The 21353-nt window shown below is 39.3% G+C and overlaps 1 protein-coding gene across 2 annotated transcripts in view; it reads right to left on the bottom strand.

Annotated features, from left to right (window-relative positions):
* PRKAA2 (protein kinase AMP-activated catalytic subunit alpha 2) overlaps positions 1 to 21353 on the bottom strand; it is a 65967-nt gene that overhangs the window by 29000 nt on the left and 15614 nt on the right. The window contains exon 2 of one of the 2 annotated variants that reach the window (XM_036911214.2): positions 3549 to 3647. The exons of the other annotated variant lie outside the window; for it this stretch is intronic. The gene's annotated coding sequence lies outside the window, so the exon portion shown is untranslated. The remainder of the gene's footprint in view (positions 1 to 3548; positions 3648 to 21353) is intronic. 2 annotated transcript variants of the gene reach the window in all.

Below are 21353 nucleotides of genomic sequence, written 5' to 3'. Positions count from 1 at the left end.
ACATGTCTCCCATCAGGTGTTTCTGGGTCCAGGCTGGTATACTGTAATAGGGCTTGAGTGAGTCTGTCTAAGAACTCAGAGGGAGCTTTTGAAAATTGACTACTTTACGAGCTGCCTTTTTCAGACCTGCTATTAAGCAGGAGGCAAAAATATCTCGAGAGCGGAGACCCACGGCAGTGTTATAATCCCAGTGTGGGTCTTGTTCGGGGACAGCAGTGGGGCCAGGGGGATAGGTGGGGTCAGTCCTGTGGGTTTCGGTGGCGTGCGTTTGGGCGAAGTCCCAAACTCGTCTGTGCTCTTCAGAAAGGAGGGTATTGGCCAGGAGCATGAAAATGTCATGATGTGTGAGGCTGTATGACTGGAGGGTCCACTGAAACTCCTTGGTATATGTCGTGGGATCAGTGGAAAAGGAACCTAGGCGTTTCTCAAGTTGGGCTAAATCTCCTAAGGAGAAAGGGACGTGAATGCGCACGATGCCTTCGGATCCTGCTACTTCTCGAAGGGGGGCAATAATTTTGGGAGGCCCTCGGGACCGAGTCTGAGGGGGACTGAAGGGTTCAGGCTCAGTCTGTGGGGGAGAAAGAGTGATGGCGGCAAAGACAGAGGAGGCTCCTGGAAATTAGTTGGAGGGGGGCTGAAAGGCTCAGGCTTGAACTGCAAGGGGGGTGAGGTAGGGGAGGAGATGGTGGCGGAGGAAGGGGGAGGGGCTGTTGTGGGAGAGGAGGGGGAGGCGGCGGCCACGGTGGAAGAGGGCGGAGGGGTTGTAGGAGGGGGAAGGGAGTGAAAGGGAGGCTTTTGTTGGGGAGACGGCTTGCAGGCTAGGAGAACTTGGGGGGAGGCAGGGGGAGGAGGCGGAAAGCTTTGGTATAGGGAATCTCCTTCCATTTTTTCAGGCGCTGGCAGTAGTTAAGGAGATCGCGAGTGATGTTAGGATCAAGAGTTCCCCCTGCTGGCCATTGGTTGTGATTGTCTAGGGGGTATGTCGGCCAATCTTGGGAGCAGTATTTGCGGAGAAGTTTTGGTTTTATATCAGGCGTCAGGGAGAGGGTAGTTAGATGCTTGAGCAGGCATTCAAGAGGTGAACTTTCAGGGAGGGATGAGGAGGCCCCCATGGCTAAAGGACAGAGAAGGAGACAAACAGGGGAAGGTGAACGGAGATCCTCGGACTGGGAGCAGACCACAAGGAGACAAAGGGCGTCCCCGATGATCCTTGGGGGTCTGCGGAAACTCGTATACGAGTCGGTTTCTTAGGAAGTGTGGGTCGTCACCCAGACTTCTCTAAGAAGCAGAGTGCTGGAGTCACGAGGAACCTAGTACTAGGAGTTTTTGGCGGAAGGAATTTTCGGCGAAAGAAAGAAAGGAGGAGGGTGGGGGAAAGGGAGCGTTCTCATCCGCAAAGGAGTCACCTCGTTTATGGCTGTTGGAGGAGGGGCTGAGGGTCCGCCGCAGCCGTGAAGGCCTAAGGCGGGGAGAGTTCCCTCCTCGTCCCCGAGCGTCAGGGCCTTGCCGGACGATCACGGTCAATAGCGCTGCGATAGCTCAGGGAAGAGCGGCCCTTTCTGGGGGAAAACTTACCCAAAGGCCAAAGAGGAGTGGTGAGTGTGAGGAACCAGCGCCGGAAAAAGAGGACGAGGGCAAGCTGCTGCTGGTGTCGGGGGGAAGACGGGGCCCAGTTGGGGTGTCCCGTCTCCTGGGTTTCGGCACCAATGAAAGGAAAGGAGCAACACACAGCAGCAATTCACCGGAGAATTCCGCTTTATTAAGGAAAGGTGCTGGGTTATATAGGAAGGGGCATGATTTGATTGAGGTGTCACTTCTATGGGGCTGGTGGCTATTGGCTAGGTGCTGGGATTAGGGGGGCGAGGGGTGATTGGGGTTCAGATGGCGCCGGCGGGAACCGAGGACCTGGAAGAGAAGCAGGAATTCGCCATCTTATGGGTGGGGGCCCTTCAATGCTTCCTTCCACTTTAACACCATATTTCTTTACTATTTTTATATCATTTATTGCATAGCAGTGAAGTTAATCTCTTTACTTCTATCTCTTCCACTAGAGTATGTACTCCTTGAGGACAGAAACTGTATGTTAGTCTTCTCTGTATCCTACCTACTTAGGACAGATGTACATTAAATATTTTAGAAAGGATTATTGAATTCCATATTCCTACTTCAAAACATAATCCAATTTGGAACATCTTTTGGATAGAATAGAATCATTATGTTTTATTAATCTCTTTACTCTTCTGGTTAATGTTAATCATTGTATTACACAAGCATATATGATTGCTATAATAAATTAAAACTCATAGTTTCATTACTATTTCATCAGAAACTCTACATGTAGTCCCCCACCTTTACTTTTTGGCCTTTTCTATAAAACCTTTGTTTTCCCTCATTTGATGGAATCTCTACTTCTTTCAAACCCTACTATGTTTATAAAGCTCATGTGTCATTTATTACTTTTAAGCTATCATAAACATTTTGCTTTAGACAAATTATATGACATGAGCTATTAGCTCAAACCCTCCTTAAGTAAGACAGTCAGTACTCATCTGAGTCTCCCAGAAAGTATGTAGCACAGTGTTTTTTACATACTAGATGTTAAATAAATGTATCTCACACTAAACGAAGCAGCTGTCTTTCCCCTTTCAGATAACACATTCACCATATCCACACTACTAGTTATATCCTCAAATAACTAATTAGATGAAAACACCTACAATTGGAGGATGAATTTATCAGCCCCCCCCCCTCTCCTGTTTCCCTCAATTACTATTCTAAACTTTCACCATTCCCTGCAAAATACCTGCTCAATCCTTGACCCTTTTGAGCAAACTTCCCTTTCATTTCTTTGGGGAAAGTGAAGTTATCAGGAGTGATTTCCTCTATCTTAAAGGCTTACTTAGATTCACATTCCTCTTGCCTGCAGTCTCGGAGTTGTTTTGGCCTTGCTGTATAAAACCAGTCTCATCAACTTGTGCCCCAGAACCCATCTTTTCTACACTCTCCTTATATTGGACCTTGTTCTTTTCTAATAACTTCTTCTCCTCAGCCTATCAATATCCATTTCTCCAAGTCTTCCACTTATCCTGTATCTTCCTCTAGTTTCCAACATTTATCTCATCAAAATTTCTCAAAACAGGACTCTACATTTATTTTCTTCTCTTCCTCCCTTTGCACCATCCCTAAATTCACCGCTCCCTGGCTTCTGCCTCCACTCCTCTACTGCAAAGGGTCACAAAAGACACATTAAGTATCAAGCCATGTATATTGTCAGTTCTCAGATTACTATAATCTCTGTTGCATTAGACAACATTGATTAGTCTCATTTTGGTGGCACTTCTCTCTCCTGGTTCTCCTCTCAGATGGTCTCCTTTATGGCCTCCACCTGTTCTTTAATGTTTAGTGTCCCCAGGTTTCCAATCTAGGCCCAAAGTAGATCCTTAAATTATCTCATTCACCTGTCACAATTTTTAATTAACACCCATATGGCAATAACTTGGCTCCCTTCTTCAAATTCATGTATTTCAATATTAGTATCTCACAAATACCTCAAATTCAACATGTTCAGGATGAAATTCAGCATTCTTCTCCTCTTCCTCCACCAAACTTATGTCCTCTATCTCACTTGGTGGCACACAGCCTATATGCTAGAATCCAAGGAGTAAGGTGACATTATCTCCTAAATATTTATTGGAGTCAAGTTTCAAATCACTGTGACAAATACGTTAAATAAAAATGACAGATGTGACAATCACATTTATTATTATGTACTAAGCATTATTCTAAGTGCTAACTGCCCTGCTCACTAAACACCGCAACTCTGTAAGTATTATTATCCTTCACTGTACAGATGAGAGACCTGACGCAGAGAAGTCAAATAACGTATGCAAGGTGACACAGTAATTGGTGGCTCAATGTGTGATCTCAAGCTGTCTCACTTCAGTTCAGAGGCAGCATGTTTAGCCACAACATAATAATACACCCCTCCCTCCCCTACCACACCCCCCTGCTGGGCAGAGCAATCCAAACATGAAATGAGCTGACCTAGGAAGAACTGAGCTTCTTATCACTGGAGATTGTTATTATCTTCATAATTTTCCCAAGCAATAAATTGCATCTCAAAACTTTAATGGTTTAAGTTACTTTCCTTGGATATAAAACAAATAAATCAGAAGAAATCAAATCAAATTCAAGTCATCTAACTTACTAACATTCCAAAATTATGCTTCCAGGACTCCAGAAAAACATTACCATTTTCAGAGACTTTCTACTCAATTAAAGTGACCTAAGTATATATCATGATGCCTAGGCAATTTATTATTCACCTTTGGGAATTTCACAAAACACAAACACTTGCCTGAGCAGCCTAACATGTCTCTCCTCAATCCTAATAGCCTCAATGAAAGAAGCCAGTGCTGCAATCCCCTTATCAATACAAAAGGGAAGAAGAGGTCAAGTCCTCCTTTGCCCTGTTTGATAATGAAAATTACTATCTACTGAGAACATATGTGGTCTTTCCAGATCACAGAAGTAAGAAGACCAAAGACTAACAGCCAAATAAATGGGTGTTTTGTTTTTTATTGCCATATGCTTGAACTGGAAAACAAGGCAACCAAAAAGTGAGTGAATTCATTCAGAAAATGATATAACAATGAAGTATTACTTTGTCAACAAATTCAATAGTGTTGCAGGATACAAAATCAATGTACAAAATCATTTGCATTTCTATAGACTAACAATAAACTATCAAAGAAATGAAGAAAACAATCCCACTTAAAATTCCAACAAGAACAAAAGACTTAGGAATAAATTTAACCAAAGAGGTAAAAGATCTATACACTGAAAACTGTAAGACACTGATGGAAAAAATGGAAGAAGACATAGGTGGAAAGATATTCCATGCCCATGGATTGGAAGAATTAATATTGTTATAATGTCCATACTACCCAAAGTAACCTTCAGATTCAAAGCAATCATTATCAAAACTCCAATGATATTTTTCATAGAAATAGAAAAAGTTAATGTTATATGGAACCACAGAAGACCCCAAATAGCTAAAGCAATCTTGATAAACAGAATCAAAGTACAAAGAATCACTTCCTGATTTAAAATGATATTACAGAGAGGGGCAGAAGATGGCGGCGTGAGTAGAGCAGCGGAAATCTCCTCCCAAAACAACATATATCTATGAAAATATAACAAAGACAACCCTTCCTAGAATAAAGACCAGAGGACACAGGACAATATCCAGACCACATCCGCACCTGAGAGAACCCAGCGCCTCGCGAAGGGGGTAAGATACAAGCCCCAGCCCCACGGGACCCGAGCGCCCCTCCCGCCAGCTCCCGGCGGGAGAAGAGCAGGCAGAGCGGGAGGGAGACGGAGCCCAGGGCTGCCGAACACCCAGCCCCAGCCATCCGGGCCAGAGTGCAGGGCACTCGATACTAGGAAAACAGAGCAGCAAGAACAGTGAGCAGGCACTGGAGGCTGGGCGACAGAGGGCATAAGAAAAGCGCGCGACCATTTTTTTTTTTTTGCTTTTTTGCTGTTTTGTTTTGGCGAGCGCTTTTTGGAAGTCTTAAAGGGATAGGGACCCCAATACTAGGGAAACAGGGCAGAAAGACCGGTGAGCAGAGGCCTGAGGCTGGCACCGCAGAATAAAGAAAAACGAACAACCACCTTTTTTTTTTTTTTAATTAAAAACTTTTTTTTTTTTTAATTAAAAAAATTTTTTTTTCTTTTTTTTTTGGTGGGCGTTGTTTTGTTTTGGCGGGTGCTTTTTGGAAGTCTTAAAGGGGCAGGGCGGGTCACTTAATCCAGAGGTAGGGAATCCGGGATCTCTGGGCACCCTAACCCCTGGGCTGCAGGGAGCAGGGAGGCCCCTTACAGAGATAAATAGCCTCCCAGCCGCTCCTGCTCCAACGCGACTCCACCATTTTGGAGTATCTGCCCGAGCCAGGCCACGCCCACAGCAACAGCGGAGATTAACTCCATAGCAGCCGGGCAGGAAGAAGAAACCCTGTCTGCGCGCAGCTGCGCAGCACAAGCCAGTAGAGGCCGCTGTTCTCCCAGGAGAGGAGGGCCACAAACCAACAAGAAAGGAAGTCCTTCCAGCCGTCACTCGTCCCAGTTCTGCAGACTATTCCTATCACCATGAAAAGGCAAAGCTACAGGCAGACAAAGATCACAGAGACAACACCAGAGAAGGAGACAGACCTAACCAGTCTCCCTGAAAAAGAATTCAAAATAAGAATTATAAACATGCTGACAGAGATGCAGAGAAATACGCAAGAGAAATGGGATGAAGTCCGGAAGGAGATCACAGATGCCAGAAAGGAGATCGCAGAAATGAAACAAACTCTGGAAGGGTTTATAAGCAGAATGGATAGAATGCAAGAGGCCATTGATGGAATTGAAATCAGAGAACAGGAACGCATAGAAGCTGACATAGAGAGAGACAAAAGGATCTCCAGGAATGAAACAATATTAAGAGAACTGTGTGACCAATCCAAAAGGAACAATATCCGTATTATAGGGGTCCCAGAAGAAGAAGAGAGAGGAAAAGAGATGGAAAGTATCTTAGAAGAAATAATTGCTGAAAACTTCCCCATACTGGGGGAGGAAGTAATCGAACAGACCACGGAAATACACAGAACCCCCAACAGAAAGGATCCAAGAAGGGCAACACCAAGACACATAATAATTAAAATGGCAAAGATCAAGGACAAGGAAAGAGTGTTAAAGGCAGCTAGAGAGAAAAAGGTCACCTATAAAGGGAAACCCATCAGGCTAATGTCAGATTTCTCAACAGAAACCCTACAGGCCAGAAGAGAATGGCATGATATATTTAATACAATGAAACAGAAGGGTCTTGAACCAAGGATACTGTATCCAGCACGACTATCATTCAAATATGACGGTGGGATTAAACAATTCCCAGACAAACAAAAGCTGAGGGAATTTGCTTTCCACAAACCACCTCTACAGAACATCTTACAGGGACTGCTCTAGATGGGAGCACTCCTAGAAAGAGCACAGCACAAAACACCCAACATATGAAGAATCGAGGAGGAGGAACAAGAAGGGAGACAAGAAAAGAATCTCCAGATAGTGTATATAACAGCTCAATAAGCGAGCTAAGTTAGGCAGTAAGATACTAAAGAGGCTAACCTTGAACCTTTGGTAACCACGAATTTAAAGCCTGCAATGGCAATAAGTACATATCTTTCAATAGTCACCCTAAATGTTAATGGGTTGAATGCACCAATCAAAAGACACAGAGTAACAGAATGGATAAAAAAGCAAGACCCATCTATATGCTGCTTACAAGAAACTCACCTCAAACCCAAAGACATGTACAGACTAAAAGTCAAGGGATGGAAAAACATATTTCAAGCAAACAACAGTGAGAAGAAAGCAGGGGTTGCAGTACTAATATCAGACAAAATAGACTTCAAAACAAAGAAAGTAACAAGAGATAAAGAAGGACACTACATAATGATAAAGGGCTCAGTCAAACAAGAGGATATAACCATTCTAAATATATATGCACCCAACACAGGAGCACCAGCATATGTGAAACAAATACTAACAGAACTAAAGGGGGATATAGACTGCAATGCATTCATTCTAGGAGACTTCAACACACCACTCACCGCAAAGGATAGATCCACTGGGCAGAAAATAAGTAAGGACACGGAAGCACTGAACAACACAGTAGAGCAGATGGACCTAATAGACATCTATAGAACTCTACATCCAAAAGCAGCGGGATATACATTCTTCTCAAGTGCACATGGAACATTCTCCAGAATAGACCACATACTAGGCCACAAAAAGAGCCTCAGAAAATTCCAAAAGATTGAAATCCTACCAACCAACTTTTCAGACCACAAAGGCATAAAACTAGAAATAAACTGTACAAAGAAAGCAAAGAGGCTCACAAACACATGGAGGCTTAACAACACGCTCCTAAATAATCAATGGATCAATGACCAAATCAAAATGGAGATCCAGCAATATATGGAAACAAATGACAACAACAACACTAAGCCCCAACTTCTGTGGGACACAGCAAAAGCAGTCTTAAGAGGAAAGTATATAGCAATCCAAGCATATTTAAAAAAGGAAGAGCAATCCCAAATGAATGGTCTAATGTCACAATTATCGAAATTGGAAAAAGAAGAACAGATGAGGCCTAAGGTCAGCAGAAGGAGGGACATAATAAAGATCAGAGAAGAAATAAATAAAATTGAGAAGAATAAAACAATAGCAAAAATCAATGAAACCAAGAGCTGGTTCTTCGAGAAAATAAACAAAATAGATAAGCCTCTAGCCAGACTTATTAAGAAGAAAAGAGAGTCAACACAAATCAACAGTATCAGAAACGAGAAAGGAAAAATCACGACGGACCCACGGAAATGCAAAGAATTATTGGAGAATACTATGAAAACCTATATGCTAACAAGCTGGGAAACCTAGGAGAAATGGACAACTTCCTAGAAAAATATAACCTTCCAAGATTGACCCAGGAAGAAACAGAAAATCTAAACAGACCAATTACCAGCAACGAAATTGAAGCGGTAATCAAAAAACTACCAAAGAACAAAACCTCCGGGCCAGATGGATTTACCTCAGAATTTTATCAGACATACAGGGAAGACATAATACCCATTCTCCTTAAAGTTTTCCAAAAAATAGAGGAGGAGGGGATACTCCCAAACTCATTCTATGAAGCTAACATCACCCTAATACCAAAACCAGGCAAAGACCCCACCAAAAAAGAAAACTACAGACCAATATCCCTGATGAACGTAGATGCAAAAATACTCAACAAAATATTAGCAAACCGAATTCAAAAATACATCAAAAGGATCATACACCATGACCAAGTGGGATTCATCCCAGGGATGCAAGGATGGTACAACATTCGAAAGTCCATCAACATCATCCACCACATCAACAAAAAGAAAGACAAAAACCACATGATCATCTCCATAGATGCTGAAAAAGCATTTGACAAAGTTCAACATCCATTCATGTTAAAAACTCTCAGCAAAATGGGAATAGAGGGCAAGTACCTCAACATAATAAAGGCCATCTATGATAAACCCACAGCCAACATTATATTGAACAGCGAGAAGCTGAAAGCATTTCCTCTGAGATCGGGAACTAGACAGGGATGCCCACTCTCTCCACTGTTATTTAACATAGTACTGGAGGTCCTAGCCACGGCAATCAGACAAAATAAAGAAATACAAGGAATCCAGATTGGTAAAGAAGAAGTTAAACTGTCACTATTTGCAGATGACATGATACTGTACATAAAAAACCCTAAAGACTCCACCCCAAAACTACTAGAACTGATATCGGAATACAGCAAAGTTGCAGGATACAAAATCAACACACAGAAATCTGTGGCTTTCCTATATACTAACAATGAACCAACAGAAAGAGAAATCAGGAAAACAACTCCATTCACAATTGCATCAAAAAAAAAAAATAAAATACCTAGGAATAAACCTAACCAAAGAAGTGAAAGACTTATACTCTGAAAACTACAAGTCACTCTTAAGAGAAATTAAAGGGGACACTAACAGATGGAAACTCATCCCATGCTCATGGCTAGGAAGAATTAATATCGTCAAAATGGCCATCCTGCCCAAAGCAATATACAGATTTGATGCAATCCCTATGAAACTACCAGCAACATTCTTCAATGAACTGGAACAAATAATTCAAAAATTCATATGGAAACACCAAAGACCCCGAATAGCCAAAGCAATCCTGAGAAAGAAGAATAAAGTTGGGGGGATCTCACTCCCCAACTTCAAGCTCTACTATAAAGCCATAGTAATCAAGAAAATTTGGTACTGGCACAAGAACAGAGCCACAGACCAATGGAACAGACTAGAGAATCCAGACATTAACCCAGACATATATGGTCAATTAATATTTGATAAAGGAGCCATGGACATACAATGGCGAAATGACAGTCTCTTCAACAGGTGGTGCTGGCAAAACTGGACAGCTACATCTAGGAGAATGAAACTGGACCATTGTCTAACCCCATATACAAAAGTAAACTCAAAATGGATCAAAGACCTGAATGTAAGCCATGAAACCATTAAACTCTTGGAAGAAAACATAGGCACAAACCTCTTAGACATAAACATGAGTGACCTCTTCTTGAACATATCTCCCCGGGCAAGGAAAACAACAGCAAAAATGAGTAAGTGGGACTATATTAAGCTGAAAAGCTTCTGTACAGCAAAAGACACCATCAATAGAACAAGAAGGATCCCTACAGTATGGGAGAATATATTTGAAAATGACACATCCGATAAAGGCTTGACGTCCAGAATATATAAGGAGCTCTCACGCCTCAACAAACAAAAAACAAATAACCCAATTAAAAAATGGGCAGAGGAACTGAACAGACAGTTCTCCAAAAAAGAAATACAGATGGCCAACAGACATATGAAAAGATGCTCCACATCGCTAATTATCAGAGAAATGCAAATTAAAACTACAATGAGGTATCACCTCACACCAGTAAGGATGGCTGCCATCCAAAAGACAAACAACAACAAATGTTGGCGAGGCTGTGGAGAAAGGGGAACCCTCCTACACTGCTGGTGGGAATGTAAACTAGTTCAACCATTGTGGAAAGCAGTATGGAGGTATATCAAAATGCTCAAAACAGACTTACCATTTGACCCAGGAATTGCACTCCTAGGAATTTACCCTAAGAACGCAGCAATCAAGTTTGAGAAAGACAGATGCACCCCTATGTTTATTGCAGCACTATTTACAATAGCCAAGAATTGGAAGCAACCTAAATGTCCATCGATAGATGAACGGATAAAGAAGATGTGGTACATATACACAATGGAATACTACTCAGCCATAAGAAAAGGGCAAATCCAATCATTTGCAGCAACATGGATGGAGCTGGAGGGTATTATGCTCAGTGAAACAAGCCAAGCGGAGAAAGAGAAATACCAAATGATTTCACTTATCTGTGGAATATAAGAACAAAGGAAAAACTGAAGGAACAAAACAGCAGCAGAATCACAGAACTCAAGAATGGACTAACAGGTACCAAAGGGAAAGGGACTGGGGAGGATGGGTGGGTAGGGAGAGATAAGGGGGGGAGAAAAAGGGGGGTATTAAGATTAGCATCCATAGGGGGGTGGGAGAAAGGGGAGGGCTGTACAACACAGAGAAGACAAGTAGTGATTCTGCAACATTTTGCTACACTGATGGACAGTTACTGTAAAGGGGTTTATAGGGGAGACCTGGTATAGGGGAGAGCCTAGTAAACATAATATTCGTCATGTAAGTGTAGATTAGTGATAACAAAAAGAAAGCAAAAAAAAAAAAAAAAAAAAGGGCAGTTCCTGTGTGGTAACCTCCAACGAGTTCTACACAAGGGTATAAAGGGCATATAAAAGTGTAGGCAAAGGGTCTGTTTGTGTTTATACAGAGGATCAAAGCCTAATTGGGCTACCCCGAAAATGAACTAAGATACGATATGAAAAAGAACTTCCAACATCTGCACTCTCTGGAAGACTCATGCCAGAAGATGATCATCAAAAAACCCCAACAAAGATCCACGCACTGCTACAGCTGTAGATGCACTCATCCCACCAGTTCCTGGACTTGCCATGGGAATGAGGAAGGAGATATCTAAGCTGGCCTGTGCATACAGTAAAACAACAAATTTGACTGGATCTATACTGTTGGAACTCAACCAAGAATTTGGAGAAGTGCAAATTGTAGCGCTCCAAACTCTTACAACTACAGACTATTTACTGTTAAAAGAACATATGGCATGTGAACAGTCCCCAGGAATGGGTTGTTTTAATTTGTCTGATTTCTCTCAGACTGTTCAAGTTCAGTTGGACAATATCCACCATATCATAGATAAGTTTTCACAAATGCCTAAGGTGCCTAACTGGTTTTCTTGGTTTCACTGGAGATGGCTGGTAATTACAGATATGCTTTGGTTATGTAACTATACTCCTGTTATGTTAATGTGTGTGCGCAATTTAAGTAGTAGCTTAAAACCTATATATGCTGAAGTAACTCTACAAGAAGATATGTCAAAGAAATAATCAATCTTCCCATGTTTTCTTCCGTCTGCTACTTCTATAGCTTTTCTTCTTCCTTCCTAATTACAACCCTTAAATAGAATTCGTGCCTCATATCAAACTTACCGAGTATCATAACTCCTCCAAGTGGTAAAGATACCTCAAGACAAATGCTGGGCATAGAAGCCACAGGGCATAAATATGCAAAGAAGTAAAAAGCTAACCTTTTCAAACAATAAGGCTTCCCTCTCACTTACCAACTTCACATTTCCCTGTATGGCCCCAGAAGATGACTGGTTAGCCAGAGACGGGTAAGATTCCTCAAGGGAGGAACAACCTAAGACAGGCACAGTCGCAGGGGGGCCATCAGGTGAGAAATTGGGGATCAACAGAGGTGAGGCTTAGAACCTCACCCCCCCTGTTCTGAGAGAAATCTTCTGCATACGTGGATGTTTTATTGCCCTGGTCTAGCTTGGATTAACACATAGTCTACAGGCACACACCTGATCATCTACATTTGCTCTCTTACAACACTAAACTATGTTTTCTACCGGTATCTTGTATCTACCTACCACTTCAGCATTTTATTAAAAATAATAATAATAAAGAGAGAAATGTGGTATCCACATATAAATCAAGTATAAAAACCAAATGAGTATTCATATTTGAACTGACTGTTTAGAGTTCATAATGCATGAGCAAAACCGAAAGTTTCTGTGATGACTGCCCTTGTACTGTTCACTATGTAACTTATTCATTATGTAAGAATTTGTTCTACATGTAAGAACTTGTTTGTTATGCCTCAGAAGATTGGAGACTGATGAAAATTAGGCTTGGGGTGGATTAATGATTGTGCATTGAGCATTGACTCCCCTATACAGAATTTTATTGTCGTTAACAACCATTTGATCAATAAATATGAGAGATGCCCTCACAAAAAAAAAAAAAAAAAAAAAAAAAAAAGGACAGACTTCCAATGGTAAAATAAATAAGTAACCGGGATGTAATGTATAGCATAAGGAATATAGTCAAGATATTGTAACAGCTTGGTAGGGTGATAGCTGGAACCTAGAATTATGTATATAAATGTTCTACCACTGTGTTGTACACTTGAAACTAATGTAATGTAATACTGTGCATCAACTACCCTTCAATAAAAAATAATTATTTTAAAAAAAAAAATGATATTACAAAGCTACAGTAATCAAAACAGTATATTGCCATAAAAAACACAGACATATCAATCAATGAAATTGAATACAGAGCCCAGAAATAAATCCGTGCATATATGGCCAATTTACAACAAAGGAGTCAAGAATATACAGTGGGGGAAAGGACAGTCTCTTCAATAAATGATGCTGGAAAAATTGGACAGCCATATACGAAAGAATGAAACTAGACCCTAATATTATACATTACAAAGAAAATCAACTCAAAATGGATTAAAGACTTAAATTTAACATCCAAAAAACTTAAACTTTAAGTTTCCAAATTAAACTTCTAGACACAAAGATAGGGAATAGACTCCCTGACATCTGCCTTGGCAATGATTTTTTTGGATTCAACAACGAAAAGCAAAAACAAACAACTGGGACTACATCAAACTAAAGAGGTTCTGCACAATAGAGGATCCATCAGCAAATGAAAAGGCAATCTATGGAATGGGAGAAAATACTAGTAAACGATATATCTGATAAAGGGTTAATATCCAAAAATATAAAGAATTCACACATGCATGGATTGCCTTGGGTGATGTTACTCATTACTGCAAATAAAAAATAAAAATAAACAAATGATAAAACAAAAATTTTAGAAATGAACTCACATAACTCAACAGTGAAAAAGCAATCTCGTTTTAAAAATGAGCAGAGGAACTGAATAAACACTTTTCCAAAGATGACATACAAATGCCCAAAAAGTACATGAAAAGGTGCTCAATATCACTAATCATCAGGGAAATAAATGCAACTCAACACCACAAAGAGATATTACCTCACCCATTAGAATGGCTGTCAAGAAAAATGAAAGATAACAAGTATTGACAAGGATATGGAGAAAAGAGCACCCTTGTGCATGGCTGGTAGGAACATAACTTGGTACACCCATTAAAGAAAACAGTCTGGAAGTTCCTCAAAAACCTAAAAACAGAATACCATATGACCCAGCAATCCTCTTCTGAGTAGAAATCTAAAGGAAATGACAACAGGATCTCAAAATATCTGCTCTTCCATGCTTATTGCAGCATTATTCACAATACCCAAGATATGGAAATTACCTAACTGTGCATCAATAAATGAAGATGTGAGATAAACACACACACACACACACACACACACACACAGTGGAATATTATTCAGCCACAGGAAGCAAGGAAATCCTGTTTGTGACAACATGGATGGACCTTGGAAATGTTACACTAAGTGAAATAAGCCAGGTAAACAAATAGTGCACAGTATCACTTGTGGAATCTAAAAAAAAGTCAAACTCATAGAAACAGAGTAGAAAAGTGGCTGCTGCGGTGGAGGAAATAAGGAGAGGTAAAAGGGTACAAATTTTCAGCTATAAGATGAATAAGACCTGAGGATATAATGTAAAACATGGTGATTATAGTTGATAACACTATCATATAATTGAAATTTGCTGAGAGAACTTAAAAGTTCTTTTGTGTGTGTGTGTGTGTGTGTGTGTGTGTGTAAATATGTGAAGTGATTGATGTTAATTAACTAGCTGTAATTCTAGTAATTCTTTCACAATGTATATCAAATCATCATGAGGTACACTTTATCTTACAGTTGTGTCAATTATACCTCAATAAAGCTGAAATAAAATGATCCTTTTTAAAATATACTTTGTGGTATCTGAGGAAATAACTGACTGATTTATATCTTTATACCTGAAGAACTTTTTCCCCATGGAACAGTGGAAAAGAAATGGCATTATCTCTTGAAACAGTTTAGCACCCTGATAAGCTAATTGGACATCTGAAGTAAAAAAAAAAAGTCAAATGCATTAAGAATGCCTCCTCTTTCTGATGAACTATACTAGCCTTCATTGCTTAATAGCCTTTTAATTACTTACTTACAATTAAATCCAAATTGTTGTCTCATAATCACATTCCACCTGAAAGTTCAATGAATAGTCCTAAAAATCTTGAATGTAAACAGATTTAAGACCAAGAATTTCTTCTGTGTGTATTAAAGTCATAAACTTTTCTAGGGAAGTAATTGAAAGAAAGGCTTGGATTCATCAAGGTTTTATCCCCATTTATTTATTCAATCTAAAAACATTTACTGAAGAAGACAAGTAGTGATTCTATAACATTTTGCTATGCTGATGGACAGTGACTGTAATGGGGTTTGTGGAGGGGACTTGGTGTAGGGGAGAGCCTAGTAAACATAATATTCTTCATGTAATTGTAGATTAATGATAACAAAAAAAAAAAAGAGAAAGAAAAGGGGGATTACTTCCTGATAGGATAAAACTAACTGCAAATCAATGATTAATGCATGCTTTACATATCCTTAATTTTGATCTTTTAAAGGGTGTCAGATGATCAGCTATGGAAGTACATTTTTCTGATAATATTTCTTTCTCTTAAAAAAAAAAAAGCAGTTCCTGTGTGGTGATCTCCAATAGGTTCTTCACAATGGTATAAAGGTCATATCAAAGTGTGGACAAAGGGTTTGTTTGTGTTTATACAGAGGATCAAAGCCTAATTTGGCTACCTAGAAAACGAATTAAGATATGGCATGAAGAAGAACTTCCAACATCAACATCCTCTGGAAGAGTCATTCCAGAAGATGATCATCAAAAAACTTCAACAAAGATCCTGGCGCTGTTGCAGTTGTAGCTGCATTCATCCCACTGGTTCCTGGACTTGCCATTGGAATGAAGAAGGAGATATCTAAGCTGGCCTGTGCATACAGTAAAACAACAAATTTGACTGGATCTATACTGTCGGAACTCAACCAAAAATTAGGCGAAGTGCAAGTTGCAGTGCTCCAAAATCGTGCGACTATAGACTATCTACTGTTAAAAGAACATATGGGATGTGAACAGTTCCCAGGAATGTGTTGTTTTAATTTGTCTTATTTTTCTCAAACTATTCAAATTCAGTTAGACAATATCCATCATATCATTGATAAGTTTTCACAAATGCCTAGGGTACCTAACTGGTTTTCTTGGTTTCACTGGATATGGCTGGTAATTGTAGGTCTGCTTTTGTTATGTAGCTGTATTCCTATTCTGTTAATGTGTGTATGCAATTTAATTAGTAGTTTGTTAAAACCTATACATGCTTATGTTACTCTACAAGAAGATATGTCAAAGAAATAATCAATCTTCCCATGTTTCCTTCCGTCTGCTACTTCCATAGCTTTTCTTCTTCCTTCCTAATTACAACCCTTTAGTAGAATTCGTGCCTCATATCGAAAATTACCGAGTACCATAATTCTTCCAAGTGGTAAAGATACCTCAAGACAAATGCTGGGCATAGAAGCCACAGGGCATAAATCTGCAAAAAAGTAAAAAGTTAACCTTTTCAAACAATAATGCTTCTCTCTCACTTACCAACTTTACATTTCCCTGTATGGCCCCGGAAGATGACTGGTTAGCCAGAGAAGGGTAAGATTCCTCAAGGGAGGAACAACCTAAGACAGGCACAGTCGCAGGGGGGCCATCAGGTGAGAAATTGGAGATCAACAGAGGTGAGGCTTAGAACCTCACCCCCCTGTTTTGAGAGAAATCTTCTGCATCTGTGGATGTTTTGTTGCCCTTGTCTAGCTTGGATTAATATTTAGTCGATAGGCACAGACCAGATCATCTACATTTGCCCTCTTACAGCACTAAATTATGTTTTCTACCTTTATCTTGCATCTACCTACCACTTCAGCATTTTATTAAAATAATAATAATAATAATAAGGGAGAAGTGTGGGATTCACATATAAATCAAGTATAAAAATCAAACGAATAATCATATCTGACTTGATTGTTTATAGTTCATGATGCATGATCAAAACCGAAAATTTCTGTGATATGACTGCCCTTGCACTGTTCACCATGTAAGAACTTATTCACTATGTAAGAACTTGTTCACCATGTAAGAACTTGTTCGTTATGCTTCAGAAGATTGGAGACTGTTGAGAATTAGGCTTGGAGTTGATTAATGATTGTGCATTGAGTCCCCTATACACAATTTTATTGTTGTTAACAACCATTTGATCAATAAATATGAGAGATGCCCTCTCAAAAAAAAAAAACATTTACTGAGTACTTCCCACATATCAGAATGTGTTGCTCAAAGACACATGAAAAGAAAGGTTTAATAGGGCTCCAAGTTCTAATGAAAGAAAAAACATCAGCATTAAAGGAACAACAACAAAAAGTCTGTATGGTACTAAATCTGTTGGAAGATTGTTAGAATACCTTATTTGTAAATGCAGAATGAACACAGATGAGAAAGAACATAAAAAAAAACCCACCAAGGATGGACAAATTCTCCATAATTTATAATGCATCTAAGTAAATATCCAGACTAATATCTATTTTGACCAAAGAAATAAGGGGCATTGATCCATGGAACAGCTAAGCTACTTAATGAATTCTTAGTAAGGTTAAGTAAGTGGTAAACAAAGTATTCTGCCACACTGCCGGTTGTCCCTGTATTTACTCCACCCTTCCTTCCCAGAGGTAAGACTCCCAAATTACACCTCAGGACAATGCTATCCCGAGTACAGACTGCATCCTAGCATCTCTTGTAACTACATGTGGTTATGTGATTATGTTTTGACCAATGCCATGTAAGCAGAAATGTCCCTAGCAGCTTCTTCAACCCTTCTTTCTGTCCTGAAGACTGGAATTCCAAAGCCTCCATCTTGTACCTCAAGGACAGGGTCAGGCGGGTGGGAGAAACAGAAGAGAGCCACCCAAGCTTTTGATGTCATCAGACGTAGCAACAATCTGAACCACCTGTTCAAACTGTTACAAGAGAGCAAAATACTACTTTTAAGCCACTCTTACTTTGAAGATTTCTGCCATTCACAGTTGAAGAGTTCAGTCTAAGTAATACACTACCCAGAATACTTTAAAACTCAAAAGGTTTGAACTGACTTCAAATTTCCAGTTTGGCTAAACTACCATTCATGAACTAATGTGGATAAATTATAACTTAGTGTCCATGCAACTTCTTGAATTAAAGAGCTCTACAAACTTGCCAGCCATTAGTGGTTCATTTTGTTTTTTCTAAATTACAGCTGAATCACAGGGAATACTCTTAAAAGCTATGGAATCTTGAGAGAAATCCATACACCTTTTAGAATTTTATATTTGATAAGATGAAGAGTTGCTATTACAGAAAAATGAATGTAACAAATTTATATTGTCTTAGAAGCAGAACTGAGAATAACTGATACAAATTCTTCCAACTAACAGTCATCTGTTCTTTGAAGCCTCTCCTTACCTCTATTTTTTACCACTCCAGCCTATACTGAAAATTCCTAACACTGTATTCTGAGTATAATTTTTCACAGGATGTGTAACAACTAATGCTTACTTGACTCTCAGTTCCTCTCTCAGTACTAGTTGGTTAGGGGTTGGCGTTCAGGTCCTTTGTGGTCTTCATCTATTGCCAGGGCAAAGCACCCTGCAATATTTAGTAAGTCAGGAAAATAGGGCACAGAATTTGTCCACAGTTGTTCAGCTATGAAATGGCAGAGCCAGAATTTAAACTTGGAAGTATGCATTGTCCAACTCAAACAGAGGAAGCTCAGCTATTTTGTCAGGATCACCATAAGATAAATGACTGCATTAAGTAACAGGTTGGACTAGATCAAGTTCCCCTTCCAATTCCTAAGATGTTTCTAATTATATCCCTAAGGATCTTTCTACACTAAACGGTGTAAGTCTTTTAAACCACTCTAGCTTCTTGATTTTAGTTGCCATTTTCTGGATGCTTTCCAGCTCTGACACATTTTTCTTGATGTACAAGATGCAGGACTTCATATAACTGTATTATGCAGTTGCAAATACAAGATTGTTTTGCACAAAGAACATAATTTTTCAAATTTCCAGTATCATTCCCAATGAAATCTAGCATTTTTTATCAAAACCACAGATCCTATAATTTTATGAAATATTAATCTAGAACACTTCTCTTCCTATACATTATTCCATATTAGTTCATTAAAAATATTTCCTCATTCAACTTTAATATGCTATAATTTAGATTATTATATATGATAAAACAAAGAAATGGAACATTTAATAATTAAGTACTAATTATTTTAGGATTGAATTGTACTTCTAGGTCCAAACAAAGCAGAGTTGTAAAGGTTACAGACATACTGTAAAATAATTTGAACTATGTCAGGGAAGAGAAAGCTTAAGTCCACAAAAAGAATCTATTTAACTTCATATATCACACAGGACCAGTAGCTACATACAATATTTCCTATAAAGAGTAAAAAGCCCATAAAAGTCCCTGAGCTATATACAAAATTTGTCTTTAAGCTTTTCTGGGGGCATTTAAAGCTTTTTATCTCATTGAAATCATGGTATTCATATATTATGACCCTCCAAAACACTCCCCACAGCTCTTCTCCATGGTTGCACTTAAGTGCTGTAATTACCTATTTTGTTGTTGTTATTGATCTCCCTCTTTAAACCAGTCTGCTCCTTCACAGCAGGGTTTCTGTCTCATTTATCTTTCTATCTTCAGCATCTGAACAGTAACGGACATATAACTGACTTTCAATAACTATATATTTCCTATATGGATGAAACTAATGACTGGTACTAATGTTTTCATTGCTTGAACATAAAATTTAGTTTGCACAGCAGCAGACTCACAGACTCCAAGAAGGACTAGCGGTTACGAAAGAGAAGGGGTGGGGGAGGGCGGGTGGGGAGGAAGGGAGAAGGGGATTGAGGGGTATTATGTTAGTACACATGGTGTGGGGGGGTCACAGGGAAGGCAGTGTTGCACAGAGAAGACAAGTAGTGACTCTGTGGCATCTTACTACACTGATGGACAGTGACTTCAATGGGGTATGGGGTGGACTCGATAATACGGGTGAATGTAGTAACTACATTGTTTTTCATGTGAAACCTTCATAAGAGTGTGTATCAATGATACCTTAATTTTTAAAAATTAAATTGAATTGAATTGAATTGAATTTTTAAAATTTAGTTTGCATACTCTACTAGTACTACAGTTTGAGAGGAAAATGAAAATTGGGTGTGCTAATCTCTCATACCTGAGGCAAACCAACAAATATTTGTCAAAGATGCATTATCTATAAATGCCAAATCCCAAGGAATCCTATGTGGTACTAGATTCCAGAAACCCCAAAATATAGAAAAGTATTGGTTATATAATTCGGAAAAGAGAAGATATAGATGGTCAATAAACATATGAAAAGGTCCTCATTATTATTAGTTACCATGGAAATGTAAACTAAAACAATACAACACACCACCACAACATACCCATCACCACCACTTCCACAATTAAAAAGACAGACAATACCAAGTACTGGTGAGAATACAGAGTAACTGGAACTTTTATATTGCTGGTAAGGATGTAAACTGGTAGAGCAAACTCTTGAGAACTGTGTAAATTGGTGCAAAACACATAGTAACTACTAAAACTGAACATGTACACTCTGACTCAGTGATTCCATGCCTAAGTATATAACCAACGGGAATGTACACAGAAAAAGTCCTTGGGTACTTTGAGAGCTTTATAAAAAGTTCTCAATTCTGCTGGTCTATGGACATATGCCTTCAGCAGCAAAGATCTAAGAAATGGAAAAGCACAGGGTGCTGCAGGAAGTGAATTAGCCAGACTGGGTCTCCAAAAGCAGGATGAAAGGCCCAGACTATTCTGGGGCTTAGGAAGTGAAGTAATTTGGGGAAAAGTAGCTATGATATCAACAGAAAGAAAGATGTTTCTGAAAAGCAGATAAAAATAATGGTGATAATAATGAGTGCCTACTACTTACCAGGCACTTTGTACATACGTATGTATGTGTGTGTACATTTGTGTTAAGTACTTAATATACATTTTCTTATTTAAACTCTACAAGGGTTTTTATGGAGAAAACTGAAGTTCACAGAGTTTCAGCAACTTACCCAAAATTCATATAAGAAATTAATACTACAGCTATGATTCAAATTATCTTGCTATCTCCAGAGCAATTCTCAGGGGGGGAAAAAGTTTGCTCTTGTCTCATTTCCTAATAGTCCTGAAGAGTCCTAT

Source organism: Manis pentadactyla, chromosome 4, assembly GCF_030020395.1.
Source record: "Manis pentadactyla isolate mManPen7 chromosome 4, mManPen7.hap1, whole genome shotgun sequence".
Lineage (NCBI taxonomy): Eukaryota > Metazoa > Chordata > Mammalia > Pholidota > Manidae > Manis > Manis pentadactyla.
This window is presented reverse-complemented; position numbering and strand designations above follow the sequence as displayed.